Genomic DNA, 15,846 nt, shown 5'->3' with positions numbered 1-15,846 from the left:
TCATTTTCCTGGATTAAAGTTGCTGCTTAAAGTTTTGTCGAACATCTCCTAAGCTTGTATGAAATTTTGAAACGTTCTCTTTAAAAGAGGACAGCACCACCCTCAAGTGGTGGTCGGAATCATTTTGCATGAGAAGATGTTTTGAAAAGGTCTACAGAACAATTGCCAGAACAGTTTTGTTTGAGTAGATTTAATCTCCAGATTTATGCGTATCATAAAATTGGGTATTAGCAGACCTCCCCTGCACAATAACAGCAGTTTAATACCAGCAGAGGGAAGGTTGGGAGAGCTGCAGAAAGTTCTATGACAAAAGCCTTTCTCCTAACCCTTAATTTGAGTAGGCAATTTTGCATCCGAAAAACTTGGCATCGATTTGAGCCTTTAACACATTTGGCTGGAGATTGAACAGCTGGCAATGAAACAGCTCTTGGGAAGATTCAATTTAGCATTAAAGGCACAATCTTATTTTATTCATTCAAAGGATGTGGGCTTCACTGGCTAAGCCAACTTTTATTGCCCATGCCTAATTACCCTTGAGAGGATGGCGGTGATCTGCCGCCTCAAACTGCCGCAGTTCATCTAGTGTAGGTACACCCATAGTGCTGTTAGGGTGGGTGTTCCAGGGTTTTGACCCAGCAACAGTGAAGTAACATTTCAAGTCAGGATGGTGAGGAACTTGGAGGGAATCTTGCAGGTAGTTGTGTTCCCGTGTACCTGCTGTTCTTGACCTTCTAGATGGTAGTGGTTGACAGTAAAGGTGCTGTCTAAGGAGCCTTGGTGAATTCCTGCAATGCATCTTGTAGATGGTACACATTGCTATTACTCCCGTGGTGGAGGAAATGAATAATTGTGGATGGTGTTCCAAGTGGATTGCTTTGTTTTGGTTGGCGTCAAGCTTCTTGAGCATTTTTACTCACCGCAAAATTCCTAGCCTCTGACCTGTTATTTATTTGGCTAGTCCAGTTAAATTTCTGTTCAGTGGTAACCCCCAAGATGTTGATAGTGGGGTATTCAACAATGGTAATGCATTGACTGTCAAGGGACAATAGTTAGATTCTGTCCTTTTGGAGATGGTCAGTGCCTGACACTTCTGTGGCACGTATGTAACTAGTAACTTGTCAGCCCAAGCTTGGATATTGCCCAGGTCTTGCTGCATTTAGACATGACTCAGATACTGAAGCAGCCTGTAAATGGAGCTGAACAGTGTGAAATCATTAGTGAACATCCCTAATTCTGACCTTACGATGGAAACTAAAGTCATTGATAAAGCAGCCGAAGAAGGATGGACCGAGGAAGTTGATCCAATTTGTGGATGAAAGCCACAGTAAGTGTGCATGTTTCATGGTACTATGTTGCCGACTGAGTTAGTGCAGTCACTTAGAATCCTCAGCCATGGATTCAAATGAAGAGGTTTGCCACTATTATGGGTTTTGTATGACCTATCATGCATTCCACAAAATTAAGTTGGGAATTGCAACACCTACTGTTTGAAGCATTGTTGCTCACAGTTATTAATATTTTGCACGCATACCTTTCCTTGTGTCAAAGCAGTACAACATTTTTTTTGTAGGTGGCAACTAAAGAGTAGAAAACAGGTGCTGCGACCAAGGTGTTCTGCTGATGGGTGTTTTCTCCTTTAGCCATATTCTCCTGTGAACCATCCACCCAGTGTTTCTTCTAGCAGTACAGGCTCCATAATGGCCACTGGCCTGAATAATGTTTTTTGTGGCCAAATATCATTGAAGTACAACCTTTTTATCTTTGAACGCTATGAGGTTAATACACCAAACTTTTTTGATATCCATTTGCAGTCATGGATACTTTGCAGTCATGGAGCAGGAGTACGCTATTCAAACCCCTTGAGACTATTCATCAGACCATGGCTAATCTGCACCTCAACTTCATTTACCCACCTTTGCAGATTCCTCAATAGCTTTATCCAACTGTTACAATCCCAGTTGATATAACTGGATGGGAAGATCCCAGAATGGACACCTGGTTCAAAAAACCATAGCTTTTACTTTTTAAAACTAAAATGTGGAGGAACAGAGTCACAGAATCACTTATTAGTTTAACAAGAAACAAAACATTTATTTAACAGTAAAAGTTGGATTATTATACAATGCTCCTGGCGTTTGTGAGCAGGTCGGCCGCATCTAGAGGAGCTCCCGCCGGTGGCCACTATTTGCAGCGCTTTCGGGGGTTTCCCCGATTCTTCGCTCTCCCCCTCGATTATTGTCGGTCTTTGGGGCCGTCCCGGGCATCAAGCGGGGCCGGTTTGAAAACCGGCAAGGAACCCCGCATGGGTGTCGGGCGACTGGTGCTGAGGCGTCGGGCCCAGCGCGCGCAGAGGTCGGAGCAGCGGGGGCGGAGCCAAATGGAGGTCGAGGCGGCAGGCCGCGATGTAGGTGAGATGTCCCACATCGGGTGGCTCCCGCCTAGAATGTGGTAAGAAGACTGAAGTCCGGTCCCAGGGAAATTCTGGAGGAATACAAAAAAGAAGAGAAAGAAGTTTTAAAGAAACTTGAAACTTGGTGAAAGTTTTTTTTTTCTTTTTTTTTGAAGGAAGAATTTTTTGTTTTTCTATAAAATAAAAAAAAGATTGAAGAAGGAAATAAGGGTGAAAAAAAAAAGGGAAAATAATAAGTCGTTAAAGAATGCGAAAAGCAGAGTCGAGGAAGGGAGGAAACATGGGCTCGCCATTGAATGAGAGGACCAGCAAAAGCGCTGACAAGATGGCGAATGCCAGACCGCATGGTGGAGAAGATGACCGAGGTGATAGCGGTGGAGCTGGAAAAACAGTTTGCGAGGCACATGGAGGCTTTGAGGAAGGAGATGGCAGTCGCATTGAAGTCATTGGTGGAGAAGGCAATTCGCTCCGGTGAGGCTAGCTGTGGCAAAGACATCGGCCGAGGTGAGACCAGGGCGAGAAGATGAAGGAAGTGGAGGAGGGCGTGTCACAGCACAGCAACCAGTTCACCTCGATGGGGGACGAGCTGCAGAGGGTGGTGGAGGTCAACAGAGGACTCCGAGCAAAGCTCGAGGACGTGGAGGACCGCTCTAGGCGGCACAATCTAAGAATTGAGGCTTGCCCGAAGGGACAGAGGGCCCAAGGCCAACAGAGTACTTCGCTAAGAAGTTGGCAGAGTTGATGGGGGAGGGTGAGAACCCCTCTCGGTACGAACTGGACCAAGCTCATCGGTCATTAAGGCCGAAGCCCAAAGTGATTGATCCGCCAAGAGCAGTAATTATGTGCTTCCATTAGTACTGCATGAAGGAGAAGGTGTTAAGCTGGGCGAAGCAGAAGCGCGAGGTGCAGTGGGATGGTGCTGGAGTTCGGATCTACCAGGACTTGACGGTGGAGTGGGCAAAAAGACGAGCAGCGTTCGGGTGAGTGAAGGCAGCACTGTACAAAAAGGGGGTACGATTTGGTATGGTGTACCCGGCGAAGCTGAGGGTGACGTATGATGCCAAAGACTTTTATTTCGAGACAGCGGAGGCGGCTGAAGCGTTCGTGAGGGCAGAAGGCTTGGGACAGACGTGAGGAGCGGAGCTGGAAGAGAGACTGTGGACTGTGATTGGGGAGCTGGAAAATTTATAAATGCTATAACTTTCTTTTTACTGACATATATTGTAATTATTGGTTGGGTTGATTGGCATTCTGTGTTGCGACGGTTATATCTTATTTTAGTGAATTGTATGGGTTGGATTGTTGTTTTTGTTTTTTCTTTCTCTGGGACTGGGTGGGAGGGGACGGCATACCTTGGCGGGGGGAGCCACCCGCGTTAGCTGACGAAAGTCGGCTATGAACAGAGGTGAGGTGAGAGGAGGGCTGCAGACATTGGAGCCTGGTTAGCAGGTTTTGATGGGCCTACGAGGCAAGGGGAGGAAGGGATTGATGCTAGGAGATGTTTTCTCGAGAGGAAATGTAGGGGGGGGTTGGGAGGGGGGGGGAAGGGGTTCGATGTTAATAATTGATAGGGGCGGGTCAAGCTCATGGGGCAGGGCCCGGTGGTATGATGATGGTAGATAAGAAGGGTGGGGGGGTGAGAGACCCCCAGTTAGGATAGTCACATGGAACGTGAGGGGGTTAGGAGGTCCGGTCAAGAGGTCACGGGTGCTTGCGCATCTTAAAAGTTTGAAAGCCGATGTAGCAATGCTGCAGGAGACTCACTGGAGGGTGAAGGACCAGGTGAGACTTAAAAAGGGCTGGGTTAGCCAAGTGTTTCACTCTGAATTTTACGGAAGGGCTCGAGGGGTAGCGGTAATGGTCAGCAAAAGAGTACGCATCCAGATGGAGAAGGTGGTGGCAGATCAGGGGGGTAGATATGTGATTGTAACAGAGGTGCTGGAGGGGAGGTTAGTGGTGCTGTTAAGTGTATATGGTCCCAATTGTGACGATGTGGGATTCGCAACGAAGGTGTTTGGGGCCATCCCTGACTTGGACACACACAAACTGATAGTGGGGGGGACTGGATCTTGGTGCAGGAGCCAAAGTTGGACAGGTCACGTCCGCGCTCGCCAGTTCCATCGGGGGGAGGGGGGGCTAATGGTGGAAATGGGAGGGGTGGACCCTTGGAGGTTCCTGCACCTGAGGGAACGGGAGTACTCGTTTTTCTCAGCAGTCCATAAGGTATACTTGCGGATCGACTTTTTCGTGGTGGGGAAGGCTTTGCTGGTTGGGGTTAAGGGGTCGGAATACTCGGCAATTTCAGTGTCAGATCATGCTCCGCATTGGGTGGATATTGTACTGGAGAAGGGGGTAGCGCAGAGGCCGGGGTGGAAATTAGATGTGGGACTTTTGGGGGATCAAGGGTTCTGTGACAAAATTGAAAAGGTAATTGAGGAATATGTAGGTTTCAACTGTACAGGTGAGGTGTCGAAGGCAGTTATCTGGGAGACTCTAAAGGTGGTGGTGAGGGGTGATTTCATTGAAGGCCAAGGTGGACAAAGAGGAGAGGTTGGAGCAGCAGAGGGTAATAGATGAGATGTTGAAGGTAGATAGGAGTTATGCAGAAGATGGGAACCCAGTGAAGCTGGAAAAGAGGTAGGAACTACAGGCGAGCTTTGATCGACTATCTACCAGGAAGACGATGCGCCAACGAGACAAGCAAGGGGTGCAGTTTACGAACATGGAGATAAGGCGGGTATGTTAGCAGGTCAGCTCCGGAGGGAGGCAGCGGTAAGGGAAATTGTTCAGGTGAGGGATAGGGCAGGGAAGTTGGTGGTGGCCCTAGTGCTGATTAACAAGGTTTTGGAGGAATTTTATGAGAGGTTGTACAGGTCAGAGCCACCTGGGGGAGACTGTGAGATGCAGGAATTTCTAGATGGGTTGGAGTACCCGAGGTTAGGGGAGGGGGACAGGGCTGCATTAGAAAGAGCGATAGTGGAGGCGTTTGACCGGGTAGAATGGGGGTACTTGATGGCGGTTCTGGAGCTGTTTGGGATTGGACCAAGATTTGTGAACTCCGTAAAGCTACTATGTAAGGAGCCGAGGGCGAGTGTCCGCACAAACAACATCAGTTCGAGATACTTTTCTCTCCACCGTGGGACTAGGCAGGGATATCCTATGCCCCGCCCTCTGCTGTTTGCACTCGCCATTGAGCCGTTGGCCATCGCATTAAGAAGTTCGGGGGTATGGAAAGGAATAGTGCTGGGGCGGGGGGGGGGATAGAGCATAGGATGTCCTTATATGCCGATGACTTGCTGTTATACATGTCGGAACCGAGTGTGTCGATAGGGGGAATATTGGAGCTGCTTCGAATGTTTGGGTCTTTCTCGGGGTACAAACTAAATCTAGACAAGAGTGAGTATTTTGTGGTGTCTCGGCCGGGGGTGGGGGGCTGCCATTCCGTAGGGCAGGGACTCACTTTAGGTACCTGGAGGTGCAGGTTGCCCGGGAGTGGGGGTGGGCTCCGCAGGTACAACATTTCTCGTTTGGTGAGGAGAGTGAAAGCTGATCTGGCAAGGTGGGATGGTCTCCCTTTGTCACTGGCGGTTGGGTACAGGTGGTTAAAATGAACGTGTTGGCGCGATTTCGGTTTATTTTTCAATGCCTGCCGATTTTCCTGCCAAAGGCTTTTTTCAGTAAGATTGAGGGAAGGATTACTTTGTTCATATGGGGAGGGAAGGTGGCCAGAGTTAGAAAGGTGCTGCTACAGAGGGGAAGGCAGGCAGGGGGTTTGGGTCTTCCGAACCTGATGTATTACTACTGGACGGCGAATGTGAAGAAGGTGCGGAGCTGGGTCAGAGGGGTTGATTCCCAGTGGGTCAGAATGGAGGAGAGTTTGTGCAGGGGGTCGGGATTGAAAGCACTAGCAACAGCGCTTCTCCCGATAGCCCCGGGGAAATACTCGGGGAGTCCGGTAATAATAACTTCATTGAGAATTTGGAGGCAGTTTCGCCAACACTTCGGGTTGGGGGCAGGGTCAAGGGAAATGCCGATTCGGGGGAACCACAGATTTGAGCCAGGGAAGTGGGATGGAAATTTTGGAAATGGGACAAGAAGGGAATCAAGACACAAAGATTTGTTTCTTGGGGGTCGGTTTGCAGGATTGAAGGAGCTGGAAACGAAGTATGGGCTGGAGCAGGGGGAAATGTTTAGATACATGGAGGTTCGAGATTTTGCCAGAAAGGAAATGCAGAGCTTCCCGGTGGAGCCGGCCTCCACATTGCTGGAGGAGGTGCTGACGACAGGGGGACTGGAGAAGGGGGTACTGTCAGCAGTTTACGGAGCTATTTTGGAAGAGGAGAAGGCACCACTGGAAGGGATCAAAGCAAAGTGGGAGGAAGAGTTGGGAGAGGATATGGAGAAGGGGTTCTGGTGTGAGGTGCTCCAGAGAGTGAATGCCTCCACCTCGTGCCCGAGGTTGGGTCTGATACAGCTGAAGGTCTGATACACCTCACGAGGGCGAGAATGAGCCGATCCTTTGAAGGAGTAGAAGATGTGTGAACGGGGTGGGGGGGGGGGTCCTGTTTTGGTCCTGTCCAAATCTAGAGGATTACTGGAAGGAGGTATTTAGGGTAATTTCTAAAGTGGTGCACGTGAAACTGGACCCGGGCCCCCGGAAGGCCATATTCAGGATGTCGGACCAGCTAGGGTTGGAAACTGGTGCGGAGGCAGATGTTGTAGCCTTCGCCTCGTTGATCGCCCAAAAGCGGATCCTGATAGGATGGAGGGCAACCTCTCCACCCTGTGCCCTGGCTTGGTGGGGGGGACCTGTTGGAATTCTTGAGTCTTGAGAAGGTTAAGTTTGAACTGAGGGGAAGGATGGAGGGGTTCTACAATTCATGGGCATTATTCATTGTGCACTTTCAAGAACTGGATAACATCGAACATTAGTTGGGGCGTGTGGTGGGAGGGTTGGGGGGAGGAGGCGGTGTGTGTTAAATGGCGACGATGGATGATCCCTAATTCCTTTTTGTCATTTGTTTGTGTGAACATGTGGGCTAATGTTTGGGGTTTGGTGGGAGGATGGGATCGTTGTTATTGATATGGGGATTGACATATTTGTTACTGATTATTGTTGGTGGGTGTAAATTTGGGAGAAAATATGAAAAAGGAGGAGAATAAAAAATATGTTTTTAAAAAAATTATACAATGCTCCTTTACTTCCCCCTTAGTTTAACAAATACACTCCGGTTTTAGGATTAACACCGATTACAAAGTACATTTGAAGCAACGGTCCCATTAACACACAGTTCCATTTCAGCACACAGATTGGCTGTAGTCAAATACACATACTCCACTCTGAACCCCAAGTGTGTTTTTTTTACCTTTGAAGGCTACTGTCCCACTTTAAAACTGGTGACTGCAATTGTCTCTTGAACTCAGAACACTTTGTTTACTCTTCCTCGAATTCTTCTGAACACTACCTTGGCCTCTGTTCACCTAATTCCAGACTTCTTGAATACTTCTTCATCTCTCTACTTTCATCAACCAGCTGCTCTTCAGATCTCTGCACTTGTTTTCTTAACCAATAACTCCGTTATATGGATTTTCTTCTCGCAAAGCGGAAATAGATGTTCCTGTGGTAAACCACTGTAGTATATAATATGTGTATTGTGGTGAACTGCTACTGTATTACATGTAATGTGGTAAACCACTGCCTGATGACTCCGCCTCCCCTCGGGCTCAGTATAAAGGTGGCTGGTCTCCGCCTCTGACCCAGTTCGGGATCAGAGGCCAGGAGGCTTTCAGTTACGTTCACTACTCGTCTTGTGTTCATTGATAGCACATCAATTTAATAAGCTAAACTTCTAAGATGAATTCATCGCTCAGCCTGATTGCCTAGAGTTGGACCCACAGGCAGCCGACGCCACTGCAACATTCGAACACTGGCTAAGCTGCTTCGAAGCGTACCTCGAATCCTCCACCGTAGATATCACCGGCCTCCAAAAGCAGCAGATACTTAACGTATGGGTGAGCCCGAAAGTATTCCTTCGCATCAGGGACGCCCCCTCGTATACGGAGGCGATAATGCTGCTGAAGGGACAATATGTAAAGTCTGTAAATGAGGTGTACGCTAGGCACCTTCTTGCCACGAGGCGACAACGCCCTGGGGAATTACAAGCCGAATTCCTGCGTGCCTTGCGGGTACTCGGCCGGAACTGTGCTTGCCAGGCGGTATCGGCTACCCAACACATGGAGCTGTTGATCAGGGACGCCTATGTCGCAGGCATTAAATCGAACTACATCCGCCAGCGATTGCTAGAAGGGGGTACACCCGGCCTCCCAGAGGCAGTGCAGCTCTCAAACTCGCTGGAGGTGGCCATCCAGAACATGGAGGCCTACACCTCCGACCACACGGCCCCTCGTGGGCGCCGCCATCATCCGACTCGAGTGCGGCGCAAGCCTGTGCCGCGCAGCAGCCCGCCAACGCTGGAAGCCCGAAGTGCTACTTTTGCAGCCAGGGTAAGCATCCCAGACAACGCTACCCTGCACGGAACGCGACTTGCAACGGGTGTGGGAGGAAGGGCCACTTTGCGAAAGCCTGCCAGGACCGATCTCTCCCTAAAACTCCTAGGCCCATCAGCGCTGCCTGCTGCCGGTCGGGGCCGCTCCCAACTGCTGCGCCACCCGCCATGTGCTAACCCGTGGGTGCTGCCATCTTTGCTGCCACCTGCCATATGCGACCCATGGGCGCTGCCATCTTCGATTTCACCCGCCACGCGCGAGCCAAGGGGGCTGCCATCTTTGACTCCATCTTGTACTCCACCTGCCATGCGTGACCCATGGGGGCCCGCCATCTTTGACGCATCTCCGATGCCACCTGCCATGCGCGACCCATGGGGGCCGCCATCTTGGGACCACTCCGCAGCCTCCTGGGAGCCCTGCTCACCCGGTCGTACGCTGGCCGCCGCCACCTCCGACCGGCCTACCCATCACCTTGCGAAGCTCGCCTCCATCACGCTCGACTAGTCCCGGCCTCATCACCTCACAAAATCTGCGATGACCGTCCGGATGAACGGGCATGAGACGGCCTGCATTTTCGACTCCGGGAGCACAGACAGCTTCATACACCCAGATACGGCAAGGTGCTGCTCCCTCCCAATTTTACCCGCGACCCAGAAAATCTGCCTGGCTTCCGGATCACATGCAGTAGAAATCCGGAGGTACTGTGTCGCGACCCTTATTGTACAAGGCATAGAGTACACTAACTTTAAGCTCTACGTCCTTCTCCATTTCTGCGTTGCCCTATTACTGGGGCTCAACTTCCCATGCCACCTCCAAAGCCTTACTTTAAAGTTCGGTGGACCCCTGCCCCCCTCACCATCTGTCGCCTCGCGACCCTTAAGGTCGCCCCACCCTCGCTCTTCGCTAACCTCACCCCGGACCGTAAGCCCGTCGCTACTAGGAGCAGACGATACAGTGCGCAGGACAGGGCCTTTATCAGGTCGGAGGACCAGCGACTCCTACAAGAGGGGATCATTGAGGCTAGTACCAGCCCCTGGAGAGCCCAAATGGTGGTCGTCAAGACTGGGGAGAAGCACCGGATGGTCATCGACTACAGTCAGACCATCAACCGGTACACGCAGCTCGATGCGTACCCCCTCTCCTGCATATCTGACATGGTCAACCAGATTGCGCAGTATTGAGTCTTCGCCACAGTTGAAAAATGAAATGAAATGAAATGAAAAAAATGAAAATTGCTTATTGTCACAAGTAGGCTTCAATGAAGTTACTGTGAAAAGCCCCTAGTTGCCACATTCCGGCGCCTGTTCGGGGAGGCTGGTACGGGAATTGAACTGTACTGCTGGCCTGCCTTGGTCTGCTTTAAAAGCCAGCGATTTAGCCCAGTGTGCTAAACCAGCCCCTGAGTTGACCTGAAGTCCGCGTACCACCAGCTCCATATCCGCCCAGAGGACCGCCAATACACTTCCTTCGAGGCAGATGGCCGCCTCTACCACTTCCTCCGGGTTCCCTTCGGCGTCACCAATAGGGTCTCAGTCTTCCAACGAGAAATGGACCAAATGGTTGACCAGTACGGGCTGCAGGGCACGTTCCCGTACTTAGATAATGTCACCATCTGCGGCCATGACCAGCAGGACCATGACGAAAACCTCCGGCATTTCCTCCACACCGCGAAACCCCTGAACCTCACCTACAATAAGGAAAAATGCGTTTTCCGCACAACCCGCCTTGCCATCCTTGGCTACGTTGTGGAAAACGGAGTCCTAGGGCCCGACCCTGACCGCATGCGCCCCCTCCTGGAAGTCGCCCTCCCCCAAGGCCCTGAAGAGATTCCTGGGGTTCTTCTCTTATTATAAAGGTGGCTGGTCTCCGCCTCTGACCCAGTTCGGGATCAGAGGCCAGGAGGCTTTCTGTTTAGCTTATTAAAACCTCCGTTAAGTTCACGACTCGTCTTGTGTTCATTGATGGCACATCAGTTCCCCCCTCAAGCCTTCTAAACCAGCTGCTTTTGGCAGAACTGAGAGCTGCCTTCTCTAGCTACCTATCTTCCACTGCCCACAAATTAGCTAAGCTAAAACTTTTTTAAAGTATTTTATTCAACAAATTTTCAACATTTTCATAACACAACCCCAAGCAACCCCCAAACAAACAAGACATTCCCCCCACCCCCGCAACAAGTCGATGGTAACCAATTTCTTAAAATGCATAATAAACATACCCCAGGAATTGTAGAACCCCTTCTTCATCCCCCTCAATTCAAACATTATTTTCTCTAGGGTCAAAAACACTAGTAGATCCCACCGCCATGCCGAGGCACAGGGTGGAGAGGCTGACCTCCACCCCAACAAAATCCGTCCTCGAGCAATCAACGAGGCGAAGGCTAAGACATCTACCACCACGCCTGCCTGCAGCTCGAGTTGGTCCGAAACCCTGAATGTGGCTTCTAGAGGGCCGGGCTTCACATCCAAACGTAGGACCCCTGAAATGTTCCTGAATATCAACCTCCAAAAATGTTCTAGTTTCGGACAGGACCAAAACATGTGAACATGATTTGCGGTACCCCTCCCACATCGCTCGCAGGTGTCATCTACCCCCACAAACAGCCTGCTCATTTTTGATTTAGTGAGGTGAGCCCTATACACTACTTTCAGCTGTATTAGCCCCAACCTGGCACAAGAAGGCATTCACCCTCCATAGCATTTCAGACCACATTCCCTCTTCAAGCACCATCCCCAGCTCCTCCTCCCGTTTCAGCTTAATCCCCTCCATGGACACCCCGTCCTCCTCCAAGATCCTCCCATAAATTGCCAAGACGACTCCCTTCTCCAGCCCCCCTGCTGACAACACTTCCTCCAACAATGAAGGAGCCGGCACTAACGGGACGGTCGGGAACACTTTCCTTGTGAAGTCCCATACCTGTATATACCTAAACCCCTCTCTCTGTGCCAATCCATGTTTCTCTCCCAACTCTTCTAGACTCACAAATCGTTCCCCAAGAAACAAATCCTTTATTTCACTGATACCCTTCTCCTCCCAACCCCCAAACCTCGCATCCATCCTTCGTGGCCCGAACATGTTATTCCCCCTAATCAGCATTCCCCCCTGCCCCAACCCTCAATTGAAAGTGCAGCCTAAACTGTCTCCAAATCCTCAGTGTGGCCACCACCACCTGACTCCCCGAATACTTTCCTGGGGCCATCGAGAGCGGTGCCATTGCCAACGCCTGCAATCCCGACCCCTACAAGGGCCCGCCTCCATCCTTCCCCACAGAGCCTACGCCTCCTTACACCATCCTCTCACCTTCTCAGCATTTTCCGCCCCAATAATAGTAAAGCAAGTTCGGGAGGCCTTGTCCCCCTTTCGCCTTCCCCTCAGTAATATCACCTTTATAATCATGGGAGCCTTACCCACCAAATGAATGAGGAGATCAACTTATCCACCCCCTTGAAGAACGATTTAGGAAGAAAGACCGGTAGGCACTGGAACAGAAACAGGAACCGCAGCAACACATTCATTTTGACAGCCTGTACCCGGCCTGCCAATGACAAAGGGAGATTGTCCCACCTTGTCAAATCAACCTTCAACCTCCCCACCATACAATTAAACTTCCCGAGCTCTACCCAGTCCCGAGCCACCTGCACCACGTCACCAAGCGGAATGGCAACCCACCCACCCCAGTTCCGACTCCTAGTGGGGAGATAATGAAAACCTCACTTTTCCTTTGGTTTAACCTGTACCCGGCGAACTTCTGAAACCCCTCATTGATACCTTCGGCTCTAGACGTACAAGAGCAGATCATCTGCAGATAGGGACACCCTATGTTCTACCCCGCCCGTCACTATCCCCTTCCACAACCCAGAGCTCCTTAGAGCAATGGCCAAGGGTTCTATAGCCAGTGCAAACAGAGGGGGCGGGGGGGGGGGGGGGTGGAGACATAGGGCACCCCCTGCTTCATACCCCGATGCAATGTGAAAAATCCCGCGTTCAAATTATTCCTACGCACACTTGCCTTTGGTTCCTTATATAGCCGATGCACCCATGCCCTTAACTTTGTCCAGATCCCAAACCTCTCCAATAACGCCATCAGATAACCCCACTCTACCCGATCACATGCCTTCTCCGCATCCAGAGCCACTTTCATCTCCCATCTGCTGGAGAGAGGACCACATTCAGCAACCTCCTCACGATTGAAAACAACTGCCTTTCCTTAACGAACCCGGTCCTAATCTCCCGATCACCTTCGGGAGTCACCCCTCCAGTCTTAACACTATCACCTTTGCCAAAATTTTGGTATCTACTTTCAGCAGTGAAATGGGTCTATACGATCCACATTCCACCGGGTCCTTATTTTTCTTCAGCAGTAACGAGATGGAGGCCTGCCTTATCGTTTGTGGCAAGGCATCCCTGTCCATCGTGTCTTCGAACATGCACACCATCAGTGGAGCCAGCTTGTCTTTAAATTTTTTATAGAATTCGGCTGGGAATCCGTCTGGCTCCGCGGCCTTTTGTGCGTGCATCCTCCCAATTGCCTCCATCACCACTTGCACAGTCACCGGCTCCTCCAAGCCCGCCCTATCCTCCTCTCCCAACCTCCAACCCACCCAAGAACTCTCTCATTTCACGATCCTCCTCTGGAGGTTCAAACCTATATGGGTCTCTTAAAGTCTGTAAAAACGTCTTTAATCTGCTCCGGAGCCACCACCAACTTCCCCGCCTTAATTCCGCATCTGGACTATCTCCCTCTCCGCTGCCTCCCTTCAAAATTTGCCCGCCAACATATGTCCTGCCTTCTCCCATTACTCATAAAATGCCCCTTTCATCTTCCTTAGCTGAAGTACCGTTTTCCTCGTGGACAGCTGATCGAACCTCGCTTTTAGCTCCTTCCTCTTAACCAGGACACCCAGGTCTGTGCCCTCAGTGAGCTTCCCATCTACTTCCAAAATCTCCTTTATCAGTTTATGGCGTTCTTCCCTCTCCACCTTATCTTCCATGGCCTTGAACGAGATCGCCTTCCAGACCACCAATTGTGAGACCTCCCCTACAATAAAACATCACATTCTCCTCTATCACCTTTCCAATCTTCTCACAGAAGCTCCGGTCTGCTAGTAACCCCACATCCATTCTCCACCCCGACCGCTGAGCTACCCCCTTTTCCAATACCACATCCATCCAGTGTGCGGCATGATCCAAAATCACGAGTGCTGAGTACTCAGATTTCTGAATCCTAGCCAATAGTGCCTTTCCCACTACGAAGAAATCAATTCTTGAGTACACCTTGCGCACAAGGGAGAAAAAAGAATACTCCCGTACCTCTGGATGTAGGAACCTCCATGGACCTGCCATTCCTAGCTTCCCCCATAAGTTCAGTCAACGCTTTTGCTCCCTACCCCCCGAGCGTGGCTGGGACTTGTCCACCTTCAGATTCAACACCATGTTCCAATCTCCCCCGACTGTCAGCTCATGAGTATCCAAATCCGGGTTTAGCATCCAACACCTTCTTGCAAACCCCTCATCATCCCAGTTGGGACCGTATGCACTCATTAATGCCACCATCTACCCTCTCGGGCACCCGTCACTACTAAGTACCTGCCTCCCTGATCCGCCTCCACCTGGAACCATACCCTCTTGCCTCCCAGTACCTACCGCCACACTCCAAGCCCCACTGTCAAACCCCGAGTGACATACCTGACTCACCCAGCCCTTCCTAAGTGTCACCTGATCTTTCACCCCCAGATGTGTCTCCTGCAGCATCGCTACATCAGCCTTTAAGCCCTTCAAATGTATGACAACCTTTGATCTCTTTACCGGTCTCCTTAACCCCCTCATGTTCCATGTTACTATTGTGACTGGGGGTCTCTCCCCCATCTACCCCCCCCTTCTCAAATCCACCATCATCATATCGATCCTGCCTCTTGGGCCTAACTCGCCCAATCGTTTTGTTACCATTGAAAAACCCAGCCCCCATCCCCCCACAAAACCCCCACCGAGTCCCCCCATATCAACCCCTCGCCCAGTATCACTTCCTTCACTCAATACTGCTTCCCTCCCTCCCCCTTTCACGCCTCGCAGGCCCATCAAAACCAGCTCAACCAGACTTCGACAGTCACGGTCCCTCCCCCGCCCACTAGCCAAACACTGCTTGCTAGTATGGAGGCCCCTACCCAAACCCACTCCTCCCAATCCCCTCTTCAATAACCCAATCCCAGGAAAAAAGAAAAAAACACCCTCACCAACAATGCCCCCCACCCACCCTACCCCCACCGAAGTTAGTGCACAAGTGCACATATCCCCCAAATCCACAATACTTATAACAAACTCTGAACACAGCTAGACTACCCTCCCACATTGAACCAAACCCAAGCCCCCTACTTTCCCAGCACCCATTATCGGTCGCCCCCTTCTTTCCGCCGTTCTTCTTCTGGGCCTTAGACCCCTCAGTCCAGATCTCATTTCCAGTCCCATCTCTCATTTCAATCCCAAACCTTTGGTCTTCACGAATGCCTCCGCCACCTCCACCGTTCCGAAATAGAGATCCTTCGATTTGCACGTCACCCTCAACTTCGCTGGATAGACCACTCCAAACCGCAGGCCTTTGTTGTAGTGCCGCCTTCAACCGTCCGCCTTTTCGCCAAATCCATTATCAAATCGTGGTAAATTTGTACACCAGCACCCTTCCATTTCACCTCTCGTCTTTGCTTCGCCCAGTTTAGGACCTTTTCCTTGGTATGATACTTGTGGAAGCGAGTAGGACTGCTCTTGGCGGCTCATTAGCTTTCGGCTTTAGCCTTAGCTAAAGTTATGGCATAGTTCAACTCTGCCATCACCTTTGTGAAGTATTCGGTCGGCCTCAGTACCTCCACCCCCTCCAGCAGACTCACGATCCGAAGATTTTGCTTCCTTGACCTGTCTCCAGATCATCCACCTTAGACTTG

General features: G+C 50.7%; 1 protein-coding gene across 5 annotated transcripts in view; it reads left to right on the top strand.

Annotated features, from left to right (window-relative positions):
- The window catches only part of fndc3a (fibronectin type III domain containing 3A), a 406,018-nt gene that overhangs the window by 252,444 nt on the left and 137,728 nt on the right, over positions 1-15,846 (top strand). The gene's annotated exons all lie outside the window — the stretch shown is intronic.

This window comes from Scyliorhinus torazame, chromosome 8, assembly GCF_047496885.1.
Source record: "Scyliorhinus torazame isolate Kashiwa2021f chromosome 8, sScyTor2.1, whole genome shotgun sequence".
Lineage (NCBI taxonomy): Eukaryota > Metazoa > Chordata > Chondrichthyes > Carcharhiniformes > Scyliorhinidae > Scyliorhinus > Scyliorhinus torazame.
This window is presented reverse-complemented; position numbering and strand designations above follow the sequence as displayed.